General features: G+C 36.6%; 1 pseudogene; it reads right to left on the reverse strand.

Annotated features, from left to right (window-relative positions):
• Positions 1-1523: 1523 nt before the first annotated feature.
• The window catches only part of LOC118625596, a 71222-nt pseudogene continuing 55070 nt past the window's right edge, over positions 1524-17675 (reverse strand).

Genomic DNA, 17675 nt, shown 5'->3' on the forward strand with positions numbered 1-17675 from the left:
TATTACTGATGTCCCCAAATTTCCCCATTGACACCCTCCTCCTCACTCCCAACCGCTTCCCCACTCTGTTGTCTGTGTCCATTGGTTATACATGTTTGCACATACGTTTTTTGGTTTATCTCTTCCTGCCCCCACCACACCCTTCCCTCTGAAGTTTGTCAGTCTTTACTACTTCCATCTCTCTGGATCTATGTTGTTCATCAGTTTCAGTTGTTCATGACATTTCATATATAAGTGAGATCATGTGATAATTGTCTTTTTCTGAGTGGCTGTTACGCTTACCATAATACGCTCTAAGTCCCTCCATGTCTAGGATGTGGAGAAAAGGGGACTCTAGTACACTGCTGGTGAGAATGCCGACTGGTGAGTGGTGCAGCCACTATGAAAACAATATGGTGTTTCCTCAAAAAATTAAAAATGGAACTGCCATTTGACCCAGTGATCCCACTTCTAATAATATATCCAAAGAAGCCTGAAACACCAATCAGAACAAATATATGCACCCCTATGTTCATAGCAACGCTATTTACAATAGCTAAGATCTGAAAACAACCCAAGTGTCTATCAGTTGATGAGTGGATAAAAAAGCTATGGTACATATACAGAATGGAATACTATGCAGCTAAAAGAAAGAAAGATCTCTTATCCTTTGAGATGACACGGAGATTCCCCATTTTTAACAAGCCTTAGGTAAGAATATGCCAGTGGTGCTGGTTTGTGGACCACACCCTGAGTAGCAATTAATGAGAGGACACCCAGCAAGCCTTGGCGTAACCCAGTGGCACTAGAACAAGCTTTTAAACCATGCTTTGCTATGACAGTATTTGTCAACAAAAGTTCTTTACCAACCATATAAACTGAACCTTGATTCTGTAAATAATAACCTTGCCATTGATATTTCAGTTAAAAAGTTTCTCTAAATATCTAAAAAAACAAAACAGGACCTAAGAAGAGAAAAAATAAATAAAAATATTGAAAAGGAAGATGTAGTTAGGAAATATGAACCAATAAAGGTAAATAATCAATTTTCTGGAGAAAATAGAGTAGAAAAATGAGACTGGGAAAATAATTGTTTTGGTCATATGACTATAATAAAAGAATGGTATTTTCTTGAGCCCCAATATATTGCTTTTTTTTTAAGTGCTCAGCTAAAATTAATCTTTTCAGTTTCTTTAACTTGTAGCTACTATTTCCTCTTAACTTCACTGTGCAAGTTAAATCCCGAGAAGTGTGCTTGGCAAATTAAATTCTTTGGGCTTCAGTTTTCTCCCTGTAAATTCAGAAGCTTTCTCCCAAGTTCAACTCTGAGTTAACTATAAAGTCAGGATAACAGTAAACTTAGTTAAATTTTCAATTCACCTCTCTCTCCACATTATCAGTGTCTTTTTTTTATTTTACAAGAAACTATAACTTTATTAATAATAGAAACATTATAAATTTTAAACCAAGCTACAGTTACTATTTTAAAACACACACACACACACACACACACACACACACAAATGATCCTCATATTTAGATGGTTACACTGTTAACTCCATATCAGCTTTTACAATATCATTATGTTGCTCTTCAGGGCTCAGACTGCCTTTGCTCTTGATACATTTGCCTGTGACAAAACCAATCCTGTGTCCTTAATTTCCACACCTGTTTCATCGACCTCTTCTTTTCCACTCTCCTCATGTACAGTTGGAGTCTGAGTGTTTTATTTTGAATGTTTGCGACAGCTTCACCTTGAACTTTGAATTTCTTATAGTTGCTAGCTGTGCTTGCTGAGATAAATCTTCAACCTTGACTTCCCCCAAACGATGTAGCTATCTGAAGCCGGGCTCTTGTAGACATCTGGTTTTGAGATGACAAAAAGAGTATTTTTAGATTTCTGGATTAGTGACTCTAGTAACCCCTGTATCCCGTGAAGACCCAGTTTGGACCTAGCCTTCCATGTCTTCTTTTGACTCCACTCTGTTTTTCATCTGTTTCAGCCGTTGATGCCCCCTGGGCTTGTGCGCTCGCCTGTGTGACGTCTTACTCCTGATGCTCTGATACTGTTCCATCATTGCCGGATTCTGGTCCAGACCCTGTATCAGCCAGGGGCTGGGGCAACTCCTGCTCTGGGCATTTTGTTCAGGACGGGGAACCAATATAACGGCAGGAAGAGAGTGAGGAGAGCACACAGCCTGCTGCGGAAACATCTCTGCACCTCTTACTGTCTTAGGGTGCAATGTAAAATCAAAGCACTTGGAATTAGAAGACCTCCTTCGGTTCAAATTCTGGTGTGAGTACTTAGAGAAATTTATTTAATCTTTCTGAACCTCACTTATCTCATCTATCAAATGAAGATAATTTCAAAGGGATGGTTTAAAACACTCTGATAATGTTTGGCTATCCATCAATTAATATACAACTACCTCATAAAATTTATAAAAATAAGAAAGACTATTTAGCAATTATGTGGCTATTACACAAATAATTCATTGGGGGATCATAAATTAATGTTTTATAAATCTATCCTAATAGGTTATGTTGTCATTATCCATATTTCAAAATTAACATCATTTATGAATTTGTGTTCTAAATAACGTTTGCCCATAATTATTATCTAAAACAAGAGTATGTTTTGCTGACTAGCCAATAATTATAACCAATTCTTTTATGTCAAATACTAATTTTTTACAAAGGTAGAACCTAATTTTTAAAATATGGCATCACCCCTTTGTTTCTCATTCGGGAGAATTCTGCTGCTTGGGTGTCTCAGGTAGTGCCGCTCCTAGTGCTGCGGAGCCTCAAGCCAAACACTGTCTCAACAACCCGCGAGTCTAGAATAAACTTAACCCGTTTGTCTGATTTTAAATATACATATATATTGGATTCACCTCTGAAATTTATTGTCTAGAAGCAGACAACAGAAATAAAGATGGTTTGACATATACAATATTTTAATTTTGGAATAGCCATAGGGTGTAAAATACAACTTCAAATACCTGATCTTCAACAATTACATTCTAGTTTCTACACTTTAACAGCAGTACAAGTCAACAAACAACTTAATTTTGACATCTTTGAAATATCTCACCAATATCACATACAGAACTAAGATTTTTCTTAGTGTGTGTGGGGGGAATAACTGTATTAATAGGATCCCAGGAGCCTGTGCTTGGGAGACTAGAGAAGAGGCAAAGGGAGCCACGTAGATGACAAGTGAGCCAGCAGTCATTTTCACTCTTGTTCATGGAATTACAATGGAATAACGAGAAGGTTCATAAAGAATCCTCTACCAACGGGATGTGACAGCGGAGGAATTTGTCGCCTCAGTTCACTTCTTACACGGTGAGACCGAAACACAAAGTACTCTGATACCTTTCTGTTTCTTCCTCTGCTCAACCACTAAAAACAATGAAATATTTTAGACTACTTAATTCTTTGATTGAAAATGATTTGAAATAAAATTTAATCTAAAAATAATAACAGTAATATTTCCAAGAGACAATAACTTAGCCACAATTTTCACTTTCTGGTGGTGTGTTTCTCTGAAACAATACAAATAAAAGAAGAAAATTCAATAATTGCTGTATATCTGCTTTTATTGTTTTACACAAATCTATGGAGTACTCATTATCAGTATAGACTAAATGAAAAAAAAATTTACTAGGTAGGTTACACAACTTTATCACACAGTTAGTACAAAGAAGAAACTTGGATTCTTCTAAAACTGTATTAAGGGTTAGGTAACATTCTTCTTATCTCCAGATACATCATTACTTTTATGATGTTATAAAACTGTTAATCATTATAGCCTTCCTAAAATAAGACTGTTGAATAGAAGCCTTTATTTGCTTTGTAACTCTATATTATGAGTCTGACTGAGGCATACATTGACAGAATAATTGGCCAAGAATACAGGGTCATGCCATCATCTCTGAAGCTTGCCATAAATGACCTGAATAAAGAAAACCCAAATATAATAATAACTTTATTATAATTCACTCAATAGTGTTCCTTTTGCCTGAGAGAGTTAACATATCACCTTGAATGCTATGTTTAATATCAGACAGTAAGTGAGTCATTTGGGAGATGGAGATCAATGGCATTCCTACATTCAAATCAATTGGAGAATAATCAACTAAAACCTCAAACCAGGAAGTTCAAAAATTGAAATGCTCTTCAGTGCATTTTATATCACCAATCATTGTTGTACACTAATGTACAGGATGTACTTGTGATTGAGGACAGAAGCCTTGACAACTTAATGAAGAAAAGCTAAAACATAGTAATCTTATAGACAGCAAAGCTGATCTCCTATTTATCAACAAATGCATTAGAAACCATCCATCATTAAATTAGACATCAATAATGGTATGAAATGAAAAGAAACAAGTGCCAAATAGGTTCTCTGGTGTAACAAAATGTTGGAAAAGTAAGTCTTCATACTTATGTAAAAAAATAAATAAATCTACTAATCTATGACTTAATTGTATAGTGATATTAATAGAAATATTTCTATAGCTCTTAATAAGCAAAAATTCCATTAAATTCAGTAAAAGATTGGCCTAAGAATTAAGACATAAGTTCCAGCAGATTGTGCAAGTAATATAAACCACATTAAAACTTATAAGGACATATATTAAAATAAGACTACTGTTGAAATCATATAGTTCTGCAACAGAAGAAGCAAAATAGCCTAGTACACAGAAAACAATAGAAATGTTATATATTTTAAATATACTTTCTTTAGTTAGACTTTTAAAAGAAAGTGGAAAATTTTGGATGAAATTGCAAACAGAAAACAATAAAAATGTTATATTTTGTAAATATAATTTTAGTTAGCCTTTTAAGAAAAAAGAGTGGAACATTTTGGATTAATTTCAATGATTACTAGGTAATTTTCTAACAGTCTTCCCAAACATCAATAGACAAAGAGAAATGCTGAGGTTCCTTTAACCTCAAGTTATCTACATTGTCATCCTTAAATAAAAATAAACTTATTGTTAAACATCTTGCTTTCTTTGCTTTCTTCCACCAGTATTCAATATCATCCATAAATTATAGCCATGATTATGACCCATATGCAGAACTATGTAGTAAAAAATAATAAAACATTATGAAATTTGACTATAAATAATTATACAAAATATAAGAATTTAATGTTTTTAAGATAAATATATTTGATTTTAGTATTAAAATGAGTAGTATATTTTTTCAAAGTAAATTTTTGGTATATTTTATACCACCTCTAGAATTACAACAATGTTAAAAAAAATGTTGGAAATTCTCTTCAAAACTATCATTCAGAACCACAGGGAAAAAAAGCCTGTTTTTATTTTATTTCTAGTCATTGCAATCACCATCCTGATGTATTTCGTTCACAAAGCTTGGACCTAACTGCTTGTAAAATTCTTGAGCAATTTTGTTTAATTTCAAAGAAAACGCAATAGACAGAACATCAGAGTGTGGTAGAGCATCTCTATTCCTTGGCTAGGTCATGTTGGGCATGTTATCTAGACTCTCAGAGACCATTCTCTGATCTCCTAGTTGGAAATAAAATAATTACCGGAATCAAAGAATTGTGAGGATTGTATAGTAACATATTTAAGAGCAATATTATGGGATCTGTAAAGATATGTAAATGATAGTTATTAATATTAAGACAAAAGTTTTTTCCCCATTTTATGAATTGATAGCAGAAATATATTTCACTCCAAGACTTTTCTTCTTGCTAAGACAGTTCAGCGAGCATGACTCCCAGATTTTTTTTGCTCATGTGTTCACTCTTCTCCAGAGAGAAAGTGACGGAACCAACAGTTAAATTGTGAAAACTAATAAGCATGGCTGACCTAACTCCATTTTTTCTCCTCTTGCTGGCAGACTGAGTTCTCCCTGCTCTTTAGGACTCTGACCTTTAAAAAGAGGTATCATGCTAGGAGAAACAAGTCAGACAGAAAAAGCCATGAACCAAATGATATCATTCAAATGTGGGATATAAAACTGAAAGCAATAAATGAACAAACAAACAAACGAAAACTCAAACACAGACAATGGTATAGTGGTTACCAAAGGGAAAGAAGGCTGGAGGGGGAAAGAAAAAAGTAAAATGGTGAGAGGAGATCTGACTTTGGGTAGTAAATACAAAAAGTGATGTACAAATGATGTATTACAGAATTGTAAACATAACATTTATATAGTTTTATTAAACAATGTTACCCCAGTAAATTTAATTAAAAAATAAAGAATTTGAAAGCCCGGCCAGTGTGGCTCAGTGGTTGAGCGTCAACTCATGCACCAAGAGGTCGCTGGTTTGATTCTTGGTCAGGACACATGCCCAGGTTGTGGGCCAAATCCCAAGTGGGGGGCATGCTGGAGGCGGCCAATAATGTTCTCTCTCATTGATCTTTCCATCCCTCCCTCTCCCTTCCTCTTTCTCTAAACAATAAAAAAAATTTTTTTAAGAATATACTCTAGTTTTGATTTGTAGATTTTATATAATCATTTGTAAGGTTTTAACTTCATATTTTAAAGTGCTAGAAGAACATTTCCATGTATATTTTTCATGATATAATTATTCATATTTTAAAAGTTTAAAATTATATTCAAATGTATTTTGAAAAGAGGTTTCAAAAGGGTTGTTGTGCAGTGGGAGTCCTGGTCCAGTCCTGCTTGGCTGCGCATTTCTGGAATTTATTTAGAAAACTGATATTTTTCATGTACTATGTTCTTATCTGCAAATTAGATGTTATCAAATATAAGGTGACCATTGGCATCTATATGTATAATTTAAAATATGAATGATAATTTTCTTCAGACCCAGGTAGAACCTCTCAACATGAATATTGAGAAAATATACCGTCAACTCTGAGGGTAATTCAAAATAAAAGTCACAAAGTGTATAAAAAATAAATTTCTGGAATTGGGTACAGCATCTCCTAGTGACTACTGATAAGTTTAACACATACATGTTGTATATGTCCTGGTAGCGACTTTAGAAAATTCATTCATGGTCAAAATAATCTTTTATTTATTTATTTTTTTTTATCCTCACCCGAGGACATTTTTCCATTTTTTTGTACAGATAGAGTGGGAGGGAGAGAGAGGAAGAGAGAGAGAGGGAAACATCGATGTGGAAGGGACACATCGAGTGGCTGCCACCCGCACGACCAACCAGGGCCGGGGACAAACTGCAACCGAGGTACATGCCCTTAGCGGTAACCGAACCCGGGTCTCTCCGGACCGCAGGCGGACACTCTAACCGCTGAGCCAAACCGGCCAGGGCCAAAATAATCTTTTAATTTGCACATAGACACAAATATTTTAGAGTCCTATATATTTTTTTTATTAATTAATTTTTGTTACAGATGTTTCCCCTTTTTCTCCCACTGATTCCCCCCTCCTCCTCCCTCCCTGTCCCTTCCCCAGTTTGTTGTCCATGTCCACTGTTCATGCATACATGCATATAAGTTCTGTGGTTTATCTCTCCCCCCCCACCCCCCTCTTTAGGGGATTGTCAGTCTGTACCCCACTTCCGCATCTCTGGGACTACCCCACTCCTTAGACTGTTATGTTCATTATAATCCACAAATAAGTGAGATCCTATGAAACTCGTCTTTCTCTGTTTGGCTTGTTTCACTTAGGATAATACTTTCCAGGTCCCTCCATGTAGTCTCAAAGGATAAGAGATCTTTCTTTCTTACAGCTGCATAGTACTCCATTTTGTATATGTACCACAGCTTTTTTATCCATTCATCTACTGATGGACACTTGGGCTGTTTCCAGATCTTAGCTATTGTAAATAGTACTGCTACAAACATGGGGGTACATATATTCTTTCTGATTGGTGTTTTAGGCTTCTTAGGATATATTCCTAGAAGTGGGATCACTGGATTAAATGGAAGTTCAATTTATAATTTTTTGAGGTAACACCATATTGTTTTCCATAGTGGCTGCACCAGTCTGCATTCCCACCAGCAGTGCACTAGAGTCCCCTTTTCTCCACACCCTCGCCAACACTTGTTGTTTGATGATTTGTTGATGGCGGCCATTCTGACAGGTGTGAGGTGATACCTCATTGTTGTTTTAATTTGCATCTCTCTGATGATTAGTGATGATGAGCATTTTTTCACATGTTTCTTAGCCATTTATATGGGACTACATCAAACTCAAAAGCTTCTGCACAGAGAAAGATACAATCATCAAAACGGAAAGGCTACCCACTGTTTGGGAGAGCATAATTGCCAATGATATATCAGATAAGGGGTTAATATCCAATACATATAGAGTGCTCATACAACTCCACAAAAGGAAGACAAAGAATCCAATTAAAAAATGGGCAGAGGCACTAAATAGACACCTCCCCAAATAGACTCCAATATTTTAAAAAATGAGAAAATTCTGTAGCTTGTTACATGTATCTTTCTCATTGTTAATTGTATCCCAGACCAACAAAAATACAGTGCTAGTCATAACTGTGTAAAGTTTAAATTAATATATTTTATATTTTCTAATATCCACTCAAATAATGTAGAAAGATGAAATAAAATTTAATGTTTTTAACTGAATATGTCCAAAATATTATCATTTAACATGTAATAAATATAAAACATTGATGAGCTATTTTTTATTCTTTTTTTGTGTGTGTGTTAAGGGGTATGGTGGTTGCTGTTGCCTTGTTTTGTTTTTTTTGAGTTTTATTTTTATTATGCAATGAGCATTGTATTCTTTTTTTAAATCATAAAATAAAGTTTACAAAATAAAATAAAACAGGATAAATGTATAGTATTTGGCAAGCACAGCAAACTATGTTGAAATCTCTAAATGTGCAAAGGCCTCAGAAGGATTATGTCAGTTTATCAACATTTGACTGAATTTTTAAAATACAATAGTATAGTGAATCAGAAACTGTAAAAGCATGAACACCTTCAATACAATATGACATTAAAACATAATATCACAGTTTAAACAGATCCCAGAAATCATTTTGCTCCTCATTGCAGAGCTTTTAATATTAAGACTATCATTGTTTTCATTCAAAGTACTTCATTTCTATTTCAAATAACCTTCCAAGCAGAACTTGTCTGCTTATCCTCATTCATTTGTTCTAGGAAAATGTTATCTTTCAACTATTATATGTTCATCTATTTTTCACAGTGATTATGATTAAATTGTAAACTTGAACATAAGAATATAGCTTGCGCTCAAAACTAATCACATAGTAAGTGTAGCTACTGAGGAACATTCTTAATACTTTTGTATGTATTCATTTATTTAGACAGACAAGCAAGCAAAGTGTTTATATTTTTGTATTTTTCTTTAATTTAATATAGAAATATTTTTAGCATACGGACAGAAACAAAAAATGTGACCGATATTTATGTTCCCACCATACAGATTGAACAATTCAACATTTACCATAATTGCTTCACTCTTTGTTTTAAAGAAATAAAACATTTTGCTCCCAGTTGGTTTGGCTCAGCTGTTAGACCATGGGCCTGTGGACCAAGGAGTTGCAGGTTTGATTCCTAGACAGGGGCGCATACCTGGGTTGCAGATTCTGTCCCCGTACCCAGTCAGTGGGTTCAGTGGGTTCGTGTCCTGTGGGAGGCAACCAATCCAATGTGTCTCTCTAGCATCAATGTTTCTCTCTCTCTCTTCCCTTTCCTCCTTTCTACGCTATCTAAAAAATTAATGAAAAAAAATATTCTTGGGTGAAGATTAACAACAACGAAAAAGATAATCAGTGAAAGATTCCCACTGCATTCTATTTCCCCCTTTACCTTTTTATCCAAAAGTAATAAATATTTTCAATTTGTCTGGCCGGGGTAGTTCAGTGGTTGAGTGTCGGCCCATGCACCAAGAGGTTGCTGGTTTCAATTCTCGGTTGTGACACATGCCCAGGTTGTGGGCCAAATCCCCAGTGAGTGGCATGCAGGAGGTAGCCAATCAAGGTTCTCTTTCATCAATGTTTCTAGCTCACTCTTCCTCTCACTTCTTCTCTCTCTAAAATCAATAAAGGGCCCTGGCCGGTTTGGCGCAGCGGTTGGAGCGTTGGCCTGCGGTACAGAGAGACCCAGGTTCGGTTGCCGCTAAGGGCACGTACCTCGGTTGCAGTTTGTCCCAGGCCCTGGTTGGTCGTGCGGGTGGCAGCCACTCGATGTGTCCTTTCACGTCGATGTTTCTCTCTCTCTCTCTTCCTCTCTCTCCCTCCCGCTCTACCTGAACAAAAAATGGAAAAATGTCCTCGGGTGAGGATTAAAAAATAAAATAAAATAAAATAAAATCAATAAAGGAAAAAAAAGTAAAAAAAATATTTTCAATTTGTTGTATATTATTTCTGTATATACTATCATTTTATAGTATTTTAAATTCATAAGTAATAATATTGTTCTGCATTTCTACTTGAGTAAATGGCATCTCATTTTGTAACTTATTTTATTGAACATTTTGTTTTTTGAGTACTATCACAGTTAACCCTCATCTAGCAAATTTATTTTAACCACTATTTAATAATGTATCTATTCATTCCCAAATTGGTAAGCATTTAGACTTTTTTCCCAAGCTAAACAACTCTGTAGGAACATCACACCATGAGCATTCCTATATACAAATAAGAGAGTTCTACTAAGGTCAACACATTACAAAGAGCAATTCTGAACCACACAACATGAACATCACTATTTTTCTAGATATCACCAAATAAATATTCGTTAACAATGTGTCAGTATACATTCCCTTCAGCCATCTATATTGTCGTATAACCTCAAGTGAACTTATTGGAAATTTGAACTGGCAATGAACTGATGAATTAATTTGGAGAGAGTTAACATATTTATATGATTTATATATGTACACTTATATATCTATCATATTTATACATACCATATATGAACATGGCACATGTTGGGAGGGACGTTTCTCCGTGGGGCTCTTTTATTCCTACTACAGCCTTGCTGGTTGTGACTGTGCTCTAGTGGACTGGGGCAAAACATTCCTCAGTGCTATTTACTAGCTGGTAACTCTGAGCAATGAGGTAATGCCCCACCTCAACCAGAAAAAATGAACACAAGTTTGCTTACTGTTTGCTATGAAAGCTGTGGATTCCCCAAACTCAGGCTTCCTCTCCTGTAACCCAGCGCTCAGTGTTTGGACAGGCACTTCATTGGGTCTGTCATCTCACCCTGAGGTCCTGGGTCGTGGGGATTATGGTGACCAAGGCAAATATGGTGAAACTCAGCTGCCTCCTTAGCTGTGAGTAGTGAACTTTCTTTTGCCTCTAATTCAGGAGTCTTGTATCTTCTGCCAGAATTGATGTAATAGTGACAGGAGAATCTCCCAACTTTTAAGCAGAGTAAAATAAAATTTCACATCCAACAGTGTCATTTTGTTTATTGAAAACTTTTTTTTTTTTTGTAAACCACAACACACATGTATAATTTTCTGTATAAACGGTTTACATTTTCTCTCAGAAGGAGAAAGGAAGAAAAGAAGGATGACAGGGAGGGATGGAGGAATGAAAAATGTGACACAGAATTAACCAACCAAAAACAACAACAGCGATAACAACAACAACAAAAGCCCAGTTTCTATCAGATTTGGGGTTATGGTATGCTGAATTGGCACCACTGTGGTCAAAGACCCATGTTTTGTGCAAATGCAACCCCGTCCCCTTAAACCCATTTCATTGCAGTTATTTAAAGGTTGTGTTTGTTTTTCTTACTGTTTCTCAAGAGTATATAGCCTGCATTAATCTTGTCATAATTTATATGCTTGGCATTTGGTATGTCATATGCATGTTATCTTTCACATATAAATTTTAGATTATCACATGCTCCCTTCAAATTGTGAAGTTTTCCAGAAGACACTGATCACATGTTTTTCATCCTTTCTTCCTCACCAGTCAGCATAATACAGAATTCTGTGTTTCCTCATAAAATAAATACAACTGATTAACAGACTGATTGACTGATTATTCTAGCTGGAAGCATATTTATGATGTTCACAGTGATTTCTCTCACAATTTAAGATGATTATAATCATAATAATCATTTGCATTTGTACAATGCTTTATATTTTCCAAGACCATTTTCATATTCACTATTTAATCTGATCTCATAATAAGAGTGGATCTACATAATCAACAAAAATAGTATACATTTGGCAAGATTGATAGATTATATATACTTTTACATATCAGATTAAAATAAGCTAACATTATGCAAAAAAATAAAAAGGCAAAGTACACATTTGCTTGCTATTTTACTTATCGTGAGCATTCATCCAAATCATGTTGACTTTGATCAAGATACATCTGTTTTTAAAGTGCTTTGATCTGTTTTACAAACTGATCTGCCCCTGGGGTATTAATAGACTGAGTTCAAGAAGGTAAATTATCCTTTCTTTCTAGATTTTGAATTAGGTAGTTTTGCTTCACCAAACTGTCTCAGGGCTAGGAACATTACCATTCTCAATTTAATTTATAATTGTGGCCATAAGTTGTTGTTTTTTTTCCTTATTCCTAACCCATTTGTAATATTGCTTACTGCACTCCAGGTCTAAAACGTTTCTATGCTCAATCATGTTAAAGTGTAACATTTTCTCTCAATTTGAAGATCACTAGATGGACTATGTCTTTGAGAATAATTAATATCTGGAGACCCAGTTTAGTTCCTCTTGCTCTAATGTTGAACAAAGAGCCTCATTTATCAATGTATGTTTCCCACGTGTCACATTGCTATCTGGAAAGTAGGTCGCAGGAAGAACAGTATTGACTTTTAAGGTCTCGTATTCAAAGATGCTGTTCCAGTGAAAATGCATGTTTCCAAAGCAATGACATAGAAAAGGTCATTGTAGGGACAAACAAACCGAAGAATAATGATGACCGAAGTTCAGGTAATGTCTTAAAGTGATAGAAAAACTGTTTTCAACCAAATAATGTACTATTATTAGTCGGGGAATATATTTATGTATGCATAGTAACCTTCAAATGCCCGTTCAGACTAAAGATAATACTATAGTCAATGTGAATACAATATTAAGATTTTAATTTGAGACAATGTTTTTAGTAATATAGGTAAAGCCATTGAATGACAGAGCCAGATCTTAATGAAGATACGTCTACATAGGAAAGTGTTATGACCAAAGATAATTTTGACATAAGTCATTTTAAATGATAGGTAAAAGAAATATTAAAAGACATGAATGAATAAAAAGAAGAAAGGAAGGAACAGGTAAGGAAGAAGGGAGCTGAAAATCCTATTCACTATATACTTTTTCAAAATGGCAATTAAAGCAATATATAATATATGTCATCAAAAATATATTTGTTGACTTCCGGTCAAGATGGCGGGTAGGTAAACGCGGTATCGCGTCCTCCCACAACCACATCAAAGTTACAACTAAACTACAGAACAACCATCATTCAAAACAGCCTGAAATCAAGCTGAATGGAAGTCCTACAACTACGGAATTTAAAAAAAAAAAAAAAGCAGCTACATCCAGACCGGTAGGACGGGCAGCGCGGCGGCGCAAGGGGTGACGAGATGGGCTGGTCCCACACCCAAGCGTGGTGGATAAAAATCAGGAGGCTCCTGCGGCTGGGAAGGTCCTCCCTGAGGACTGAGGGGTCCCCGTCCCACACCAGGTGCCCCACTCAGGGTTCCAGTGCCAGGAAGAGAATCCCCATAACTTCTGGCTGGAAAAACCAGCGGGAACTGAGGCTCAGGGAGGCTGAGGCGGCTGGAGCCCCAGGCAGCTCCTTAAAGGGCCCGCGCACGGACTTATCGGACTCTCTCCCTCTAAGCTCGGAGGGGAGGCAGCTCGAGGGGCGCCAGAGACATACAGGGAAGAACTGAGCTGTTTGGCACTGGAGCGAGGGCTGGAGAGGGGGCTTCCTCGGGGACAAACGTGCTGTAAGAGGCCTTTGTTCCTTTGGTGAGCCCTTCCTGGGGGCGGCAGACAGCTGCCATATCTGGGACTCCAGCAACCTGGCTCACACTGGTAGCCCCGCCCTGGTGACTCCGTGAGGCCCCGCCCCGCCCCACACAAATTTCAAGCCCACCCAAGCTGTTGCCACTTGCTTAACCATAGGATTGGCCTGTCTTGGATCCTGCTTCAGGTTTTTCCTAAATTCTTTCAAACGAGCAGCATCGGGTCTCAGCGAGCCCCATACCTCTCATTAAGTAATACACTGAAACAAACACAGGGAGGCAGCCAAAATGAGGAGACAAAGAAACAGGTCCCAAATGAAAGAACAGAACAAAACCCCAATAAAAGAACTAAGCGAAAGGGTGATAAGCAACCTAACAGATACTGAGTTCAAAATACTGCTTATAAGGATGCTCAATGAACTTAGTGAGAACCTCAGTGAACTTAGGGAGGACCTCAAAAGCATAAAAAAGGACCAGTCAGAAATCATGCATACACAGTTAGAATTAAAGGAGGCATTAACTGAAATAAAGAATAATTTACACAGCTTCAATAATAGAGTATGTAAATCCAAGGAGCAAACCATCGATTTGGAATATAAGGAAGCCAAAAATGCCCAATCAGAACAGCAAAAAGAAAAAAGAATCCAAAAAAATGAGGATAGTGTAAGGAGCCTCTGGGACAACTTCAAGAGTGCCAACATTCGCATCTTGGGGGTGCCCGAAGGAGAAGAGAGAGAACAAGAAATCGAAAACCTGTTTGAAACAACAATGGCAGAAAACTTTCCTAACTTGGTGAAGGAAACAGACATACAAGTCCAGAAAGCACAGAGAGTCCCAAACAAGATGAACCCCAAGAGGCACACACCAAGACACATCATCATCAAAATGCAAAAGGTTCAAGACAAAGAGAGAATCTTAAAAGCAGCAAGAGAAAGGCAGTGAGTTACCTACAAGGGAGTTCCCATTAGGCTGTCAGCTGATTTCTCTAAAGAAACTTTGCAGGCCAGAAGGGAGTGGCAAGAAATATTCAGAGTGATGAAAACCAAGAACCTACAACCAAAATTACTCTATCCTGCAAAGCTGTCATTTAGAATTGATGGACATATAAAAACTTTCCCAGACAAGAAAAAGTTAAAGGAATTCATCACTACCAAACCGTTATTATATGAAATGATGAAGGGTCTTTTTGAAGGAAAAGATAAAATGTATGAACAAACAAAATGGCAATGAATACATATCTATCAACAATGGAATCTACAAACAAAATGAACAGGAAGAACAGAAACATTCTCATAGATACAGAGAACATCTTGTTGGTTGCCAGTTGGGAAGGGGGTTGGGGGAATGGGTGAAAAAGGTGAAGGGATTAAGAAGCACAAATTCATTGCTAGACTGACAAACCTCAAAGGGAAAGGGGTTGGGGGTTGGGAAGAAATAAACCAAAGAACTTATATGCATAACCAATGGACACAGACAATAGTGTGGGAAAAGGTGGGAGGGGGGCGGGAGTGAGGAGGAGGGGGTCAATGGGGGGAAAATGTGGAACGTCTGTAATACATTTTACATCCAAAAATAAAGATTTGAAAAAAATATATATATATATATTTGTTTTGGCATAACCTATATTTTTATAATATCACTAGTTCACTTCTAGTTTTAATAGATCTTTTCAGTGCATATTTTTATTCATCATAAGAGTTCCCAGCCTTCATTTACTTCAAGAGCTTTCATCCCTGATGAAGAACAATCATTATTCAAAAAGTAAGCCTGCGTGTACTATCACTAGGCAGGCACGAGCTTTGAATTTTATGTCAGTAAAAGAAATAAATTACCTGGTTTAAACAATTTCAGTATTCTAGACTTTTGGCATTTAATTAATTTATATAATAAATTATTGAGTGCTTATTATGCTCCTGAGTGTCATTCACTTCTGGGATGTAGAAAGAAGGAACAAATTCTGAGTTTAAGGAGATCATAGTCAAGGGGAGAGGGGCAAATATAGAAATAAGAAAAATTCAATTTGATGAATATTAACCCTGAAAAAAACACAAGATATTTTGGAGGACTCAGAGAGTGTCTCCCCGTGTATTTCAAGTGTGTGTATATGCATTTGATAGATAGATAGATAGATATAGATAGATAAATGATTGATAGATAGATGATAGATAGATGATAGATAGATAGATAGATAGATAGATAGATAGATAGATAGATAGATAATAGGTAGATAGATGATAGGTAGATGACAGATGATAGATAGATAGATAGATAGATAGATAGATAGATAGATAGATAGATAAATAGATGATAGATAGATAGATAGATAGATAGATAGATAGATAGATAGATAGACAATTTTAAGGAATTGGCTCACTAGATTGCAGGGGCTGGCAGGTCTGAATCTGAAATCTGTATGGCAAGCTAGCAGACTGTAAATGCAGGAAAAAGTTGAGATTGCAGTTCTGGTTCAAAGGCAGACTGGAGGCAGAATTCCTCTTCCCCGGGGGACATTGTTCTTTTCTCTTAAGACCTTCAATTAATTGAATGAAGCTTACCCACATTATGGAGAGAAATAGCTTTTACTTGAACTCTTCCAATTTAAATGCTAATCACATTTAAAAGGGCTGTAACTGCAACATATATGTTGATATTTGACCTAAACTTGGGAATTATGACCCAGCCAGTTTGACACATAAAATTAACCATCACAGTAGCTTAGATTTACTATCTGTATTTATCATGATTGGTCTAATATTTTCATGCGGAGGGATTTCAGCTAGAGTAGCACACCTGTTGTCTCTCCCTAATATTTACAGAAAACAAGTGAAATGTGATTGCCAGTGGCAGAGGTGTATCTATCCTTTTCACTGATGGGATTCATCTATTAAAAATTTGGAAATACTGAGGACGCATTCTTTCTCTCTCTTTTTGGCATTTCAGATACGAGCTCATTCTTGGCTAGTGTTACGGGCTGGATCTTCCAGGATTTAGACTGCAAAGAGATTCATGGTGGTAGCAAGTTCTTTTTACTGCAAATATAAAGATATGTTTTCCAATCAGCGTTATCGGTACTACAGCTGACATTTTGAATTTTATTTGCCTCCTAAAGTTGCTATGTAAATAGTTCTAAATTCCAAATAGGGGGAGATGGTGTACTTATTAGTGTTCTAAACATGTTGCTGGCAAGAACTCGGTTCTTGTCCTCTTGAAGGGAAGATTTCAATCAAGAGGCAAAGCATAGAAAAGCCAGCAAGAATTTATTGGCCACAGCAAAAGCACCCCTAGGACAGTGAAATGAGGAAAGGCACAGAAGCAGCAACAGGAGAGCCTAGGCAGAGCTGCTTTGGCTCATGAGAAGTCAGAGAAGAGAGGGCCTTGGAGACAGGTGCAGGGTTAACCTCGGATGCGCTGCTGAGGCTGCTGCTGCCCGTGCCATTGCTCCCTTGGTTACAAGTCTCCTGAGGACCCTTAGAATTTGTGGGGGATGGAGAGAGGGAAGGGAATGGCAGGGGTGTACTCCCTGGAGGAAGAGTATGCTGGGACCTTCGTTTTTTAGGGCTTTTTTTGTTTTTTTGTTTTTCTTTTTCTTCTTCCATTTTGTGATGGTGGTGGAGTTTTTCAGGGGTTTTAAAGGCTGGACATGTAGTGGAGGTTTTAGGAGAGGATCCATAGAATATTCATCAGCTTTATGCTGATGTGCCAAAATGAGATTTGTCCTCTTAATTTGTCTGTCTTTGGGAGTGGTTGGCAAAGGGCACTAAGGAT

The sequence above is a fragment of the Molossus molossus genome, unplaced genomic scaffold (assembly GCF_014108415.1).
Source record: "Molossus molossus isolate mMolMol1 unplaced genomic scaffold, mMolMol1.p scaffold_m16_p_11, whole genome shotgun sequence".
NCBI lineage: Eukaryota > Metazoa > Chordata > Mammalia > Chiroptera > Molossidae > Molossus > Molossus molossus.